Below are 18,713 nucleotides of genomic sequence, written 5' to 3'. Positions count from 1 at the left end.
TGAATAATTTCTAATTTGTTTAAATTCTTTACACCCTGCTACCTATTCCCTCAGGAAACCTCTATAAACATACCAAACTAACATTATTTCAAGCTCAATTGTCTTCTCCAAATATTATACTTTTATTCAAATAAAACAGCTGAGAGAAAGCCTCAAAATATGAAAAACTTTGCAAAGACTCAAATATGATGCTTTCTGAGGAATAATTTTGTAGAGAAAACTTTGCTTTATAATGGATATAAACATAGATGAAAAAATTGATCATGCTTGTACTGTAAATAAAAACACTAAGATGAGGGCTATAGATAAATGCAGTAGGAATTTGGAGATGATAACCTAAGATCTCCATTAGACTATGAGCTTGTAAACAAGCCCAGACATCATCTCTGTCTAATCAGTGCTGGCAAAGTATAGGAACTCAATAAATGTGCACTAAATTAAAGAATTCACAAGGCCCAGAATAGTAAGAAAAAAGAAGGCTTTATGTAGGAAACGGGAATAAAGCAGGTCTATTAAGCAAAGACACGAGTAAGGTAAAGAGAGGCAAGAAAGAAAGATCAAATAAATAAGGTTGTGAATAATCAGAGTGATAAGACTGCTCTTACTGGACTGGAGCATTTCATTATTCTTTAGTACTGTGTATAATCAGTACAGATTTGGAAGACATCAAAAGAACAGAAGTGGTATTTTAAAGATTAATCAGAAAACAATGAGCAAACTCTGTTGGAATGAAAAGAAACTGCAGAAGCCATACTGACTACCCAATAAAAATCAAGGGTCTGCAATATCCATGCTAAGTAGACACAGATATCAAAAGGACTGACAAATTAGAATACAGAGATCAAGCATGAGCTTTCCACAGTACCTTATTTCATCTCCCTGAGCATAAGAAAGTAAGAGATAAAAATGATTTAGTTTATTGGGTTAGGTGGTTGGCTGTTTCTAAATGTTTATCTTATAACTTCTGACAAAGCAAAGTTTGCTTCCTTACATATTTATCCTACGTTTCTCTTTGTTGCTAACTCTCTTCCTGATATTTAGTCTTATGGTCATAAAAGACACATAGCTGGTCCCCAACTTACCATGGTACAACTTACAATTTTTCAACTTTATGACAGTGCAGAAGTGATAAACATTCAGTAGAAAGTGGTAGGGTACTCTCTTGTGATGTGGGACAGCGGCAGCAAGCCAAAGCTCCCAATCAGCCACACAATCATGAGGGTAAGTAACCAATATTCTACAGTGTACTGTGCTGCCAGATGATTTTGCCCAACTGTAAGCTAATGTAAATGTTCTGGGCACGGTTAAGGTAGGTTAGGCTAAGCCATGATGCTCAATAGGTTAGGTGTTTTAAAAGAATTTTCAATTTACAATATTTTCAATTTACGATGGGTTTATAAGGACATAACCCCATCGTTAAGTCAAGGAGCATTTGTATATTGTCCAGGATAAATTAGATATCTTCAAAGATAAGGCACAAAAGAAAGCTGATTTTGCCCACAGCCACAAAATGTGTGGGGTATCTATAAAAATGCCCAGGTCTTAAGATTAAAATAGTTCTATGCAGTTCTCTGGCACTCATTCATAAGATAAATTACATCAAAACAGGTACAAGTAGACAAAAGTTTCACCTAAGCTGTACAAAACAGATTTCTGATATTAGATGCTCAACTTTGAGGGAGAAGAGAGGATCATGATGACTATAGCTAGAGGCCACTACTCTAATTAATGGGCTATTTACAAAAATGTTTAAAAGCCAAAACTGGGCATAAATTTAGAAGAGTAAGAGGTAAAAGGTAAATTCTAAAAATCAGAACAGAGCTCCTAAAAGACAGATTAAGAAAACAAATACACACACAGTAGTTCCTTAAAACAACCTACAAATCTCAACTACACTGAAAAGACACTACATACGTTTAGGTTTTTTTAGTGCCTTATTTGCTTGGAAAGATGCAAGCCTTCCTTTTAGTAAATCACCAAACTGACACGGAGTAAAAAAGGATCACTTCGGCTTGCTATATGAAGGTAATGTAAACTATCACCCTTGAGGAATCAGCAATGTCAAGAGTGAGAACCTTAAAGAAAAAAAAAAAAACCTAATCAAAAACACTTTCATCAATGCAGTATCTGGCAGTTTAAAACCGGGGATTGAAAAAAATAAACAATATTGATTACAGCATCCTTAAATAAAGTAAAAGAAGGTAAAATGTTAATTTGCTATGACATTAAATAACAATGGATATAAAATCATTGAACAGGCCTCATTTTTAAAAAATCAACAGCTTTTTTCATATTTAGAGCTATATTGCTTCAACTTACAAGGAGCAAGATTCCTAGTATTAAAAAAATTTTTAAAAATCTAAAATTCTTGTTTATTACTTTGTGTGTTATGTAATTTCTTTGCCATTTGAAAGTTCATTTTAGTAATTTGTTTCTATACAATTATAAATACATCACAGGTCTTCTGGTATCCTTTCTTTGCTATATTAATACACATTCCACAAGCAGTCACTTTCCCTATTTGGCTGTCCTGGGCTGTTTTTAAGTATCTGGAAAAGTAAAACTGTCCAAAACTTGCCCTAAAGTGCAAAATGTCCCGCAAGACTTCTGATAGACAAGTTAGAAATCAGAGAAAAGAGATAAATTTTCAAATAAAATTTCTGTATGGCAATGCAACATTTTAGGCCCTGCCAACCCCCCAAAACTTTTTTTAAACTAAGCACTTTCCCACCACCAATCACTTCTAAAGGAAAACATAAGAGAGCTTCTGGTCAAGATGGCAGAATAGACAGTCCCCAGCACCACTCTCTTGCACAAATCAACCAATTTACAACTATAAAAAAGCAACAACAGGGCCGAGCCCATGGCGCACTCGGGAGAGTGCGGCGCTGGGAGCGCGGCGACGCTCCCGCCGCGGGTTCGGATCCTATATAGGAATGGCCCGTGCACTCACTGGCTGAGTGCCGGTCATGAAAAAGACAAAAAAAAAAAAGCAACAACAGCCAAGCCAGGGCCACTAGAGCTCAGGGGAAGAGGAGGAGAGACCTATGGAGTGCATGAAGGTGGGAGAAGCCACTATGAGAGAAAGAAAAAACCACTCCGATCACTTTGTGCTGCAGCCAGTGCTGCAGCTGGTGCTGCGGCCACTTTAAGGCTAGAGCTGCAGAGCGCATGGAGCAGGAGCTGGCAAAAGCTGCAGCCGTGCCCTCCAGATAAAGTTACTTGGAGGCAGCAGGGGAGAAGAGGGCCTTGGTGGCCCCCTGACCAGCAAGACCACTAATAGGGTTCCTGTGGACCCACACAGCAGCGAAGAGCCACAACAACTGAAAAAAAGGAGCCACTCAGAGGCTGTTGAGTCATTGCAAGGGACAGCGTACAGCCCATCCCATGGGAAGTGTTTGTAGCACAGGCAGTGAGAAAGATGGGCCCACCAGGGAATCACTGGGGCACAGCATGGACAGCTGACTGGCACCCCAATCAGTGAAGGACCACACAGAGGAGGCTGGTCAGGAATACAGAATTGCGTGGGGTGCAGTTTGATGAAAAGACAGGCCCAGGTTAGAGTTTCTACACAACCCAGGTGCACCGGGTCTCTGGAGAGCTGGAAGTACCTATACAGTCAACCATTAAAACCTGAGCTGCACAAAAAGCATTCCCTAGGGAATCAGCAGCAAAGCAGCAATTTAGCTAAACCACACAGCTCAAGTACTGGTTCCCACAGGAAGTTCCCCCACTTCAGAAGTAACAACGGACAAAAAATTAGTTCCAGCCCAGGCATACCACCAGCACCTCGGGCCACCCAGGGGCCTGAGGCATAGAACCGGGGATTGGACCCCCCCCTCCCACAACCAGGCACACTGCCAGCACTGACCCTGCTCCTGCAACCAGGCACACCACCAGCACCAAGGAGTATGCCAAAAACATCACTTCCATATGGGTGGCCCACCACAGTCACCACAATAACCACAGCTGCCATGAAAGTAGCTAAATGCCACAACCACCACGCAGACGGTCTGCCAGCCACTGGAGTGCACTGACACACGGAGAGTCACTAACAGAGACCAAAGAAAAGAAGAGGATATCTCTCTCCACAAAGCTCATTCCAGAGTGATAGAAGAAGCATCTGCTCTACATTGGAGGACCTGAACACACCTCTCAGCATTGGACAGATCATCTAGGCAACAAAATCAACAGAGTAACCATTACTCTTTCAAAAGGAGAGAAGTAATCTAGGGTAATTAGAAGGGGGAGGGTAGAGGGGGATGGGGAGAAATTGGACAAGGGGCATAAAGAATAAGTACAATTTGTAACAATATATATGCTAGTAATACTGATTTGATCAACATATATCAACGCTGAACCCCAAAAACATGTATAATCAATTATGATTCAATAAAAAATTGTTAAAAAGAAAACTTAAAAAAAAAAGGAAAACACAAACACTTTCTGGCATTCTTCCCAGAAGTTTTTTTTGCTTTGCCTGTTATACCTCATACTTGGTACTTCCTATCAGTCTGAAAAAATATTACAAGATTCCACCCATAGCTCAAGTAATATATTTATAGCTAAACTAAAAACATAACAAACACGGAATAAACTAAACATATAAACAGTGTATGTCATGGCACTCAACACTGTGTATGCACACTCATGAGTAATAAGGGAAGTAAAAGTACTCAGAAGTCAGCATTTAACCACTGGTTATTTAAGGCTTCCTAATGTTAATTCCTGACAAATTACAAAGGTAAGCACCTAAAATTTCAATATTGTTAACACATAAGTGACTAATTTCCCCATATAGATTTTTCCAAATAAATATGTATGTGTGTGTATATATATATATATATATATATATATATCTACTTTGATATAGACCAAGATTTGAAGAACCACATCAGTTTCTCAAACCTCTTCCTTAAAAAGCCATGACATAAAGTTTTAGAGCTGCAAAGAGAACAGCAAATTCATACTGGTAGAATTTCCTTTCATAAAAGAGGCAAGCAGCCTCCTTCAAAAAATTTTTTTATAATTTGTTTGTTTCTTAATTCAATTACAGATCTAGTTCAGTACAAAAAGGTACATTTTTGTGTTAAAATTTTTAGAGGTCCTCCTCTAGGTACAGAAGGTACTCTGCACAGGTGTTGCTCTATAAAACCCTTAAACTCTTCAGTACAGAAGATACTCTATACAGGGCTTCTTCAATAAAAGATGCTAACTAACTTGCATTCAGTTACTATACTACTAAATAATAAGACATCTACTATAATGTTTTCTCCAAAAAGACCTAAAAGAAAGAAAAAATTCTTTAAAAGTCACAGATACAGACACACTGATATGAGCAGAGAAAATATAATATGAAGGTATCAGAACCAAGAGTTTTCATCTTTAAAAGTAACTTCTCACACTTTTAAGAAATGGCTTGACATCTGATTGGGAAGAAACATACTTCAAGTTGGTATTATTTAGTTGGTAGCCCAGAACAAAACATTGATTTTATCATCAACGACCAAAGAACTTCACTTTCCTGAATATAAAAGGTATATGTAGAATAAAAGGAACCAGGAAAAGAGCAAATCACAAAACTCCAGATTTATCGTTCAGTTGAATAGCACCTGGGAGCACATTTAAGACTGCTTTGCCTGATAGGCCAAGAAAGCCTGAGAAATTTCCAGATCTCAACCTCCCTCTGCCTTTTTAATAATTAAAAAGTGGGAGGAGGGCTATGGTTGTAAGAAAAGACCTGCTCTCTTCGAATTTTAACCAATATAAGTAGGCTTCTTATAATATAATATTATGGGGGAGAGGTTTCCATTAAACAAAGAACAGGAAAAATAGGAGCTTTCCCTATTTTTTCCCTCCCTAATAGAATTTTCCCCTTCAGAATAAGAAAATTCTACCCTTCTAACCCTTCCACCCCTGGCAGGAGACTTTGATGTCTATTTTGGTGACATGCTACATAAAATCGTAGAGGACACTGTCTTTCACACAGGTAGCATCTTTTGCATTCAACATACACATAGTGTTAGCATACTATGTGCCAGGCACTTTGGTACCTAAGTTCTAAGGGGAAATAGTAAAAAAGAAAGTAATTTCAAAGTTTGAGGAATCTCTAACCTCAACATGGAAAGAAGGGGAAAAATGAGGAGCTTAATTTTCAAAACAAGACACCGAAAGTAGAAAGTAAGACAGAAACACAAATCTTTGGATACTTCTGAACCTCAATTAAGGCCTATTCTAATTTCTCATGTAAGTTTACTAAGAAGGCAGGAATAATAAATAACCAGAAGATCACAAAGACCAGGAAATTTCAAGTGTGCTTCTTTATCTATGTACTTTACTTTTAAAAAATCATGTTAATGCTAGAAAATAGTAGGCTTTTGTCTTGGAACTGAATTTAGAAAATAAAAAGATCAATAAAGAAATATATATAAATGAGTTAGATATCCTGAGTTAGCATATAAAAATGCTAACTAGTCATCACTGCTTAATAATACAGAGCAGCAGCCATGTCAACTCCTCATTGGTAGGTAGTAAGGATACCTTAGAAAATAAATAAACCCTCTATAAAGGCAGCCATACTAGACATAAAGAAACTCATAAAGAAATTCACATTAACACTCAAGCAATAAAACAATAAAATAATGTTACCTACCTTGTCGAATGAACATTTATAGATAATTGAAACAAAAAAAAAAAAAGGAAGGAACAAAGTCAGGTCAGAGATTTAAGTCATAAGCAACAGAATCATAAAATCTAAGAGTTTTTTAAAAGGGGTGAATGTCACTGGAGTAAGAAGGTTTTTACTGTAATTCACCAATCTCTCCCTGACTACAGCAGTAGCCTCCTTAACTGGTTTCCCAGCTCCCACATTATCCCATCCAATCAGTTCTTCATCCAGAAGTCAGACAAACCCTTTACTAAAGTAAACAAAATTAAGTCATTCCCCCAAACTTAAAGTCATTCAGTGGCTTCCCACTGCACTTGGTCTTAAAATGAAAATCTTTAACACATCTTTTAACAACTTCCATAAGATGGCTACTCTTCAGCCTCAACTCACACCAGACAAGTGAATTTCTTTCTTTGAACATCAAATTCTCTCAGGCTTTGATACATTTTTTCCACCACTCTCTCTTCATCCCTTAGCCCCTTTTAATGGGTAAGATAATGAAGTGAAGTAAAAGATTGAGAAAATGCTTTAAAAAGTTAGCTATGGTTTGAATGTTTGTCCTCTCCAAAATTCAAGTTGAAATTTAATCGCCAATATAATGGTATTGGGAGGTTGGACCTGGTGGGAGATACTTAAGTCTTGGATCAATGCTGTTATAAAAAAAGCTTTCAAGAATGAGCTCTCTCTCTTGCCCTTCCTACTTTCTACCATGTGAGATGCAGTAAGAAGGCCCATCCCAGATGCCTTGGACTTCCCAGTCTCCAGAACCATGAGAAAATTAAGTTCTGTTCTTTATAAATTACCCAATGTCATGTATTCTATTATGGCAGCACAAAATGAACTAAGACAAGGTTGAAGAAAAGTTACCAGTTCATGAAATAAAAAACTGCAAAATATCATCTCTAATTTGCAAATAGTTATTAAACCACTAAGAACAGTTTGATTACATTAAGTAAGTTTTAAAAATATACATATTTGCCATCTTCTCCATTCCCAAGAAACTACTAATTTCTAAACTCTTAAAAAATAAAATAATCAGTTGTTTCTATGATATTCTATAACAATTACCACTCCCTCCAAAAAAGAAAGCTACCTAATTTGCTACTTAATTCACAAGAGACAAGGGAAAGCTTTTAAATCTAATAACCTTTCTCTATAAATCCCCAAGTCACAACACAAAACATGCATCCTTTCCCCAAAACCTGGAGAAAGTCAACCAAAAATTTCATATAAACATTCCAAATCAAATTAATATCTAAATCTAGTTCATAGTTCTTGGTCTCTTGTTTCATAAAAAGGTAAAAGTCATACCTGTTAAAGTCATGTTTTGTAAAAGTCACATTTGTCCACTTAAAGATAAATACATCCACCCAAAACCTTTCAATAATTGCTAAAGTTGTTTTAGATATTGACTTGTCTAGATAATATAAAAGAATAGTAGCAGGAATAATAAAATCTTATTAACACACATGTTTTTACTTAATATTACAGAGTATATTTAATCTAATCTCTCATGTTTATAATTTAAAACTATGCTCCAAATCCAGCTTTATTCTTCATCTTCCAAACAGAAAGAAAAAATCTTTTCTAACACTTAGTCTTGCTATAATAATACTGCCCAATATCTAACTAATAGACAATTTTATTCAGTTAATTGCCAGAAAAGAATTATTATAATAGCATCTCAATAGATTTTTCCCTCCAAAACTTAACAGAACAAAACATATATACTATAGCTTTTACTGTAAGTATTCATATTTCTCTGTATAATCAGTAGTTAAGAAATATAGTTATAAAAGAGTAAAAAAAAAGCAGCATGATAAGAGTCACACTAACAGTTTTAATCAAGAATCAAAGTTATAGCAGAACACAGACTAGACACAGCCATAGAACACAGACAACATAGTCTAGACTAGCACCCTTCAGAAAGCTTTCACATAAACTTCTGTAAAGCTTATTACTCACATTTAGTCTAGCAATTTTATCAACTTTACTAATATGACTTTTACTTGAAATGTCATGTTTCCTACTGAAGAGATATCTGCACCCCCATGTGTACTGCAGCACTATTCACAATAGCCAAGACATGGAATCAATCTAGCTGTCCACTGACAAATGAATGGATAAAGAAAATGGGGTATATATACACTACTCAGCCATGAAAAAGAATGAAATCCGGTCATTTACAGCAACATGGAGGAGCCTAAAAGAAATTATGTTAAGTGAAACAAGTCAGACACAGAAAGATAAATACTGCATGTTCTCACTCATATGTGGGAGGTAAAAAAAAAAAATTTGAACTTTTAAAAGTAGAGAGTGGAACTGGGATTACAGGAAGAGAGGCAGAATAGTAAGATGTTGGTTAATGGACACAAAATTACAGCTAGATATGAAAAGTAAATTCTAGTAGTATACAGCAGTGCTGGGCATCTATAATTAACAACAATTTATTGTATGTTCTCAAATGTCTAGAAGAGAGGACCTTAAATGTTTTCATCACAAAGAAATGACAAATTTTTGTGATGATGAATTTGCTAACTACCCAGATTTGATCACTACACATTATATATACGTATAGAGATATAACTCTGTATTCCATGACTATGTACAATCAATACATTTCAATTAAAAAAACTTTTGTCATGTTTATTTCAACAATAATCAATGACATATATTTTACTATCTGTGAACAAATAAACTATTTTCTAATATGCCACCACTTAGAAAACATTAATAAAACCAGAAAAACTCCTATTTACTAAGCTAAGAATAAAAGGTACTTTTTGTGTTCAGGAGTATGACAGACAACCTTGGAAAAGGAGAACTGAAGAACAGTAAATAAAGTAAAACTATTTACTTTTAAATCCAATAGTGTAAGAGAGTTAAAGTCCTTGCTTACGTTCTTCATACATCTGCAAGTCATTCTTGCCCAGGGGCCACCCTAATCTTTTCTGTATCATTCCAATTTTAGTATACAGTTGTCTCTCAGTATCTATGGGGGATCGGTTACAGGACCCCTGAAGACACTAAAATTGCATTCTCAAGTCTCTGATATATAATTACATAGTATTTGCATATAACATACACACATCCTCCTGCATACCTTAACTCATTTCCAGATAACTTATAATACCTAATACAATGTAAATGTTATGTATAGTTGTTATACTATATTTAAAAAAAATTTTTTTTTCTCAAATATTTTCAATCTGCGGTTGGTCAAATCCATGAATGTGGAAGCTGTGGATACAGAGGACCAACTATGTGTGCTGCCAAAGTGAGCACCGTGCTTATGTTCTAATAAAATGAGTGTCTTGAAAAGAATTCTGTGACTTTTGTTAGCCCACCTTGAATACCACTCCATCATTTCTTCTAAATCCTCCCATAAAGAAAAGTTTATATCCATCATTCTCTTTAAAAGCAAAGATCCACATAACTGTAACAACTATTGGGGCTGTTTGTGAAACATTTAAACCTGAGGCAAAAAAATTCTTACTAGTGAGCCACTTAAAGATACTAAAATAAGAATCAAAGAAGTTCAAATAATAAAGAACATTCTTCCATGTTAAAAGCTACTTCTCGAATGCCAGAAACTAAGTAAGGCCATAGCTGGCCAATTTTTAGGTTCAGGTCTACCCTCAGCATGGAAGCCTGGGATTAAAACGTGTGTAGGAGAAAGTAAAAGAATTCAGACACACAGCAGCTTTAATAATAATGCTACCACTGTTACCCCTTTCCATACTCAGTGATGTATTTGTGCGCTGAGGAGATGTGGAAGAGACAGGAGCAACAGGGTAGAAGAAAAGGATGTAGACAAAATGTTGAAAGGACATGGGGAACAACTGCATCCGTCAGAGTTGTTCTCAGTTAAGCAGCTGGCTGGTGGGTGAGTCAGGGATCAACAATTCTAATCCCCTGCCTTCCACTAAAACTGAAGACCAATTCCTGGTGCAATTCACACACCCTTGTCCTATTTATCACTTACGCCCACCTGCCTCAATTTGCAGTGATGAACAATTTTGCTTTTTAAAAACAAATTAAGAAGAGGGAACAATACAATAAAAGTTACAGCTCAATAGGAACTTATATATCTATAGGAATTAAAAGCCTGATAAGTCTGATGAAGAGAATGACAGTGATAAGTTGATGAGAATTATGCCTCTAAATGCTACACAGTACAAGATCTCAGCCTTTAATAGTAGTGTTTTAAAATATAAATAAGCAACTTATGGTACATTATCTAATACTTAAAGGGAGATTTGGGGGTAAATACCTAAGACAAAAGGCAGCAGCACTGGTATAAATAAAGAAAATGGGTTTTATCAAACTGACTAATTTTTTTGCTTACTTTGGTACCTAGGTATTTAAAATTTTATTTTATAAGCTATTTCATTCATTTTGTAATTATACTATATAGTAAAAAGGGAAGCCAAATGGTCAGGGAGACAAAAAAAATTATAAGAACTGAAATAACAGAGTAGATTGTTTAAATGAGAAACAGGAAAAAGGAGCAAAACTGAGGACTGTCCATGAGAATGAAGGCAGCCAGTATCATTTAACCTTTTTAAGAGGTGAAGACTAGTGCTGCAGAAGATGCTTGCAGAAGCACAGTACTAGGCATGTAATAAAGCTCAACAGTGTTTCTTAACAGAAGTATTTTTTCTTAACAGAAGTTCTCTGCTTCCCTATTTATTTTGCCACATAAACTTAACTGTTTTCTCTAATGGATGGTGAAGTTTCTGGATATCTGAAACAAACCTAAAAGGGATGGCTGAGAAGTATAAACTCCTTTGAGAGCCAGCTATGTCCTATTATTTTCCTTTTTATAAGAATGGTTCTGGGATACTAAACAGCTGTAACCTGCAGGTGGCAGGTTTGTCCCTTCACTTGACATCTGTGTTAATATCATCTTCAGTTCATATGGCAGAGTACACACAAACACACATGGAGTTCTGATGTGCAAACTTTATATGTTTACTTTCAAGCTGGAAGCATACTATTCCTAATTTGTACTAAGTAGCCAGTGCCCACAATTTATGCCTCTAAAGGCAATAAGAAACACAGAGCAATGTTTCTCAAGGTGTGGGCCCTGCACAACTTCCATCAAAATCACCAAAATGCTGATTTCAAGGCCCATTCCAAACCCACTAAATCAAATTCTTTGAAAGTGTGTTGCTTGTCTGGGACTCTGCATTTTTAATAAACTGCTTTTTTATTTCCAGAGGGAAATAAAAAGTGAGTCTATTAAGCTATGTGTAGGGATTAAACAATAAATTTTTAAGCAACAAACACTGTAACTAACAAAAGTAGATAATCAGTAATAGTCTGCCCTGTCTAAAAATGGAGAAATGAGGGATTATATTTTATCTCCACAAAGTACCCTCATGGTGGGGTGGCTTTTTGTGCTGGGTTGTTTTTGTTTGTTTGTTTGCTGAGGGCAAAAGGGGTTAATTGATGGAAAAAGAGTATTAAAAGTGGATTACAGATAAACCTTTTTTTTTCTTTTCTTTTCTTTTTTTTTTGGCCCTACCCCCCTACAGATAATCCTTAAATGGTATAATCTACTTTAAGCAATTAAGAGTCACAGAGATTGTGAAAAAAAAATTCATATTTTAAATTTTTATTATTATTAGCAAATTATTACAAATCATAATTTTTCTTTATGCCCTTTGCCTGACCTATCACTCCTCAAACTCCCTCCCTCGTTCTCCCCCATCTCTAGTATCCTTAGGTTTGTTCTCTGCTCTGAAAGTTCAATGTGCTGTTGTAGTTCTTTCTTTCCTTCCTTTTTTTCTTAGCACCCAGTTATGAGTGAGAATGTCAGGTATTTTTCTTTCCTTGTCTGGCTTATTTCACTTAACACAATTTTCTCCAGACTCGTCCATGTTACTTCAAATGGCAGAATTTCATTTCTTTTTATGGCTGAGTAGTATTACACTGTATATATATACCACACTTTCCTTAGACACTTGGATAAATGGAACAGAATAGAAAACCCAGGTATCAACCCACATACTTACAGCCAACTGATCTTTGACAAAGGCAACAAGAACATACATTGGGGAAAAGACTGCCTCTTCAATAAATGGTGCTGGGAAAACTGGACATCCGTATGTAGAAGAATGAAACTGGACTTGTACCTCTCACCATATACCAAAATCAACTCAAAATGGATTAAAGACTTAAATGTAAAACACGAAACCATAAAATTACTAAAGGAAAAAGTAGGGGAAACACTCCAGGAAGTAGGACTGGGCAAAGACTTTATGAATAAGACCTCAAAGGCACAAGCAACAAAAACCCCAAGTAGGAAAAATTTTACATAATGGGCCCGTATTTTGCGCAGCAAGTTATGACTTGATGCCGCCAGAACAGGATTTATCTTCTTATGAAAAGTTTACAAAAAGCATTTGCAATTGTGTATATAATATCCCTTCAAGAAAAGCTATTCAGATACCAATATAGAAAGGGGATGAAAGAAAATGGACTAAACCAGTTCTGCATTTAGCACACAGCAGGGCTTCCTGGTGGACAGGATGCCTCACGAATCTCTTTCATCCATGTCATTTGATTCATCACTGTTTCTTCCCATGTGATCTGAAGATACAACAATCAGTATCTCTTAGTCTGGAATATGACTGAATCCCTAAAAGATACCTGTATAGCTCCACAAGCTAACTTTTAATTTTAGGGGAAGAAATTCTATATGGTATGCCTTATTTCTAGCATATTACACTTAAAAGTAGTAAGCATAAATAGCATTCCAATTTATCACTAAATATTTATTTGATGTGAGGCAAAAAAAAAAAAAAGCACAAGCAACAAAAGAAAAAATAAACAAATGGGATTATATCAAAACTAAAAAGCTTCTGCACAGCAAAGGAAACAATCAACAGAGCAAAAAGAAAACCTATGGAACGGGAAAAAATATTTGCAAATTATACATCCAACACGGGATTAATATCCAGAATATACAAAGAATTCAAACAACTATACAGTAAAAAAAAACAAATAATCCAATTTAAAAATGGGCAAAGGAGATGAATAGACATTTTTCAAAGGAAGACATTTTCATAATATTGACACAGTCTAAACCTCTATATTTAAAAATTAGAACAGGTATTAGTCTCTTGTTCAAATCATATATTCACTTGATTTGAATGTCTATAATCCCGCTTAGCCTGTATACAACTAATAAAAGCAAAATATTAACTGGGGAATAGGGGAAATAAAAATAAGCATAATTTTGTGGAAGGAAATATGGTACCAAAAACTATGATCCATCAGTACTCACCTAGAAAAGAAATCGTTACAGATAAGAGTCATTGCCCTTTAGATACTACAATCTATGGAAGTCTAAAATTTAAATATCTTTTCACTTAAACCTATTTTTACAAACTTAAAAATATTTTATTTGATCCTCACAACAATCCTACAGGATAAACAGGAATAGGTGTCATTATCCCTACCCACCTCCTACTCCAGACTTATCATACAATGAGTAGATTCACACTGGAACTGAACCAGATGTTAGAATCATCCTTTCTGGTAGTTCTCCAACTGGAGGAGATGTGCCACAGCTACACTTAAGTGCTAAATAAAACTTCCTTGGCTCTACTACCAGACATTGATTCAGTAGGTCTAAGGTGAAGTCCAAGAATCTGCATTTTTATCCAGTACCCAAAGTGATTCTAATGCTGAAAGGTCTTAAACCACGGTTTGAGAAACATTCAAATCAATCCCAACTGAGTCCCAGTGAGATAAAGTGATTAGGTCATTATATGGTGGAAATGAGACTCAATCCCTGAGTTCTGTTCTCATCAAAAGCTATCAACACCATTCACAAAACAAGATTTAGAAAGTTCCTTCTTCACCTAATAGGAATTATATGTAAAGAAATTTTCATTAATTACTAATCAAGAGGTTTCCCAAGATGAATTCTGCTTTAAGGGGTAGCAGCTTAGAAGACATAACATGTATTCCAAGAAAACATGATGGTAACTCTTTTCCCCTTCTGGATATCTCAAACTAAGAGGAATAACAAGAAGATGTGTCATACTAGGCAAGATCATTACATGCATAATCTCATTTAATCTATATAATTCTATGAGATAGATACTATTTCTGCCCATTTTATAGATGAAGAAACTGTGGCTTGGGTGGTTGTAACTTGCCAAGGAATACAAAGTTAAGTGGTCAGGTCAGGACTGGACTAAAGTGAAGAGCATGAGCTCTTAACTACACTTATATACTGTGGTCAATGTCCTCATCACTAGGTCCTCTTATTCACTGCTGTATTAATCTGTTTCTATTGCTTATAACGAAGTACCTAAAACTGGGTGATTTATAAAGAAAATGAAATTTACTGCTTACAGTTTCTGAGGCTGGGAAGTCCAAAGTCCAAGGAACACATCTGGTGGTGGTGACAGTAACCTGGGGATCTCACATTGCAAGATGGTGGACACACAGAGAGCAAGAGACTCTCCTCTCTCTTCTTTTAAAGCTCTTAGTACCATGCCCCTGAGCACCATTTTTAATCCATTCACTAAGGCATGCTCCTACAATCTAATCACCTCTTCAAGGCTCCACCTTTCAATCACCATAATAGGATTTCCCACCCTCAAACAGTCACAGTGGGGGCCAAGTTTGTAATACATGAAACTTGGGAGACACAATTCAAGCTTCAGTGAGTTTTGGAGGACAGAATTCAATCCACTACAATTGCCTAAGCAATAAATTTTGATTGGGTATTCTGCACAATCTTTCATTTGTTCTTAGGTCACCAAAAACTCTGTCCGGTTCTTACTTCATAAAAAACAATCAGACTCTTCCTCTCTACTATATTGAAAATAATCATCCCTGCCTACCTGCTATCCACATTATCCTGTGCAATAAATTTTATCTTCTGATCTCAATGGCTTCTGTCGGGTGTCATTTATATATAGCCATTTCTCTCCTCCAAAGTACGTAATGACATAGTCTTGGCTAAAAAACCCTTGGTTGAAAAAAATTTTTTTCTTAAAATATTAATCAATAACTTTGGTGTTCTTATAGAATACTGGCCATTGTCAAGTTCTGCCATTTCCTATTTTCATATTCTTTTGAATCTCTGCCGTTCTCATCTTCCAGATGGTTTCGCCATCCATCTACCAAAGCTGTTTCACACCAGTTTCTCTCTCCCAAAACTACATACATGCCATTTTGTATAGAATTCCCTTCACAAGGTCTATCTTAGAGATTCGTGTTTGCTCCTCTTACGCCTTCCCCAATTTCCTGGCATCATCACAATTTCACCAAATGCTCTAGACTTGAGCTGTCCAATATAGTAGCCACTAGCCATATGTGGTTACTGAGCCCTAGAAATAAATGTGGCTAATCTGAATTGAGATGTGCCATAAGTGTAAAATATACACTTATAAACGGGCTATGGAAAGACACATAAGCCACCCTACCTACCCTAGAAACAGTCATATCCTGTATTCGGAAATTATTCTCTGAACTCTTCTCATTGCTTTCTCTCCTGTGTACTTAAAAGGTACTTCCATGCAAGTAAGGTAATGGCTATCTGTAATAAAGAAGAAAGGAAAATCCTAAAAATTATAGAAAGAGACTTATAACTTCTATTGCTAAAATATCTATATGCTGGGAGGTAGAATATATGTTATTGAAGTGGAAAAATTCAAGTTTTCAGAAAAGATGCATTTAACAGCATCTGCCACAAACCCTATGTATTAGTTTGTTTTTGTGAAACAAACAGACTATCTGAGACTGGGTAATTTGTAAAGAAAAGAGGCTTACTTAGTTCATGATTCTGCAATAGCTGCCTCTGCACAGGCCTCAGGCTGCTTCTACTCAGGGCAGAAGGCGGCAGGCAGCTGCTGGGTGCAAGGAGATAACATGGCAAGGGAGGAAGCAATAGAGAGAGGGGAGGTAACGGGCTCCTTTTAACAAACAGCTCTCTTGGGAACTAATCCACTCCTCTGAGAGTTTGTTCACCACCACCACTCCCACCCCCCAGGGAGGTTATAAATACATTCATGAGGGACCCACCTACATGTCCAAAACACCTCCCAACATTGCCGCAATGGGTATCAGATTTCAACATGAGCTTTGGGGGGACAAATCATATCCAAACCATATTACCCTACTCAACCAGATGACCTGGGGAAAGTGGTGGGTGACTCAGACTCCTACCATGGTCATCTAGTAGCATTTCTTTCAAGGAATAGGCCAAACTAATACTTCTTCAATTGTATGAGCCAAGAAATACATCAATGACAAGTTTCCTGAATTTGTAGAAGTGGCAGTGATAAATTAAAACATCAGGTGAAAAACCATGTCAAACTGGAAATGGATCAAGAATGAGAGGTGTCTGTTGAGACATACTTTGAAAATACAAAGTACAACATAATGTAAGCTATGAATGCTTTAAATTGACTATACAACACATTGCACATTCACCATATCAACTTTCCATTAAGACATAATAAGAATCTTTCTACATCAAGGCACGGTTTGGTTTTAATTGGGCTTTACATGATTAATGTAGAAAAAATAATGTCTGACTTCTTTTTGGTAGATGCAAACTGGTAGATGGGACACATCTAAGTCAACTGTCAATCATTAAAATTTCACTGTAGTAGAATACATACATACCAAACCATGGGCTCCATGTTTTCAATGTTACTTCAGAGGAAGAAATGTAAAGTATGTGATCAGGTTTGCCACTATGTTGGGTAAAATACTTGCAACAGAGAGCAAGAATCCTCACAAATAAGAGTCTCTCGTGCAGCAGGCATTCAACAAATTGTTTTTCTCCTACTCATGCCGAAGTCCAAGGAACAAACAAAATGGAGTCATAAAAAATGCAAATGGGAGAAAGAAATGAGAAGAGAATGAACAGAAAAATCTACAAGATGTCAATTTGAAGAAGAGCAAGAAGGTGGCAATTTAAGTAGCTCTCTAGGTGACCCCCGAAAACAGGAGGCAAGTTTGTCTTTAAAATGAAATCTCAACAGATGGCTAAGGAAGTGCCTTAGTCTCCAGAATATTTATATAATGAGCTATTCATTATATATCTGCTCAGTTCCACTGAAACTGAAAAAACAGTACAACTCATAAGAGAAGCTATTCTACACTTTTGCTTGACAGGAGTTACCCACAGCAGACAACATGGCTTTTTACTTTTCTTTGGCTCTTTACTTTTTTTGTTTTCACAAAATATTGATATGTCTGATGTAAAAATGCATTTATAAATATAAATATTCACATTCATATACACATTAATATGCGGAGGTAACTAGGCTAGATATTCTGCAAATTTTCTTATTTGAGTAAAACCCTGACATAAAAAGCAGACCAAATTAAATTATTTCTTAATGTCCCTTCAGGTCCTTAGAATTTAAGCATTAAAATGCATAGAAAATGATTAGCAGAAGTGAAGAATAAAGCTTATTTAACAATTAACTCAATTAGTATTTATGTATTAACTCATTGGCATTTATTCAACATTGACCAAAAGAAACAAAAAAATTTTCTTCCTAACAAATGTTTAATATCATAAAACTCAACAAGTATTAAAACCAGAGAGGACTGTCATCACAGCAGGGGAGGCACCTTTCCACACATGAGCTCTAGGCACAGGAGAAGAGACTAAGATAATAACCATATCTAAATGCTTGGAGTATGCAAAACACGAAATCATATCAAAATAATTTTTTTTTCCTTTTTCAAAATATTTCTGCCCTTGAGGAATCTGCAATCCATTCTGAATATCAAACATATAAAAAAATTTAGAAATTATTTAAAATAATTTGCATGTTTATTGGCAAACAAAGTACATGAGGAATATGAAGAAAGACTAAAAGGGATAAAAAAGGATTAATTAGAAAAGGCTTCATAGAAGAAGCAGTATATGAAAAAGATTCTAGCTATATTTGGAAAGTACAAAAAAGTATATAAAGAAGGAAAAGGCTATTCATGAAAAAGAATGGCACATATGCAGAAAGCAGTCTGTACTGAGAAGTAATGAAAAAGGAAACTCATT

At 35.9% G+C, this 18,713-nt stretch overlaps 1 protein-coding gene and 1 non-coding gene across 2 annotated transcripts in view; both read right to left on the bottom strand.

The window, feature by feature from the left end:
* Window positions 1-18,713, bottom strand: part of ACVR2A (activin A receptor type 2A) — an 82,967-nt gene that overhangs the window by 40,330 nt on the left and 23,924 nt on the right. The window lies entirely within an intron of this gene.
* Window positions 9,552-9,661, bottom strand: LOC134365580 (U6 spliceosomal RNA). The gene has a single exon (XR_010022122.1). It is a non-coding gene; the product is annotated as a U6 spliceosomal RNA (small nuclear RNA).

Source organism: Cynocephalus volans, chromosome 1 (assembly GCF_027409185.1).
Source record: "Cynocephalus volans isolate mCynVol1 chromosome 1, mCynVol1.pri, whole genome shotgun sequence".
In the NCBI taxonomy this organism is placed as follows: Eukaryota; Metazoa; Chordata; class Mammalia; order Dermoptera; family Cynocephalidae; genus Cynocephalus; species Cynocephalus volans.
Note: the sequence above shows the minus strand (reverse complement) of the source record. Positions and strands in the feature narration are given on the sequence as shown.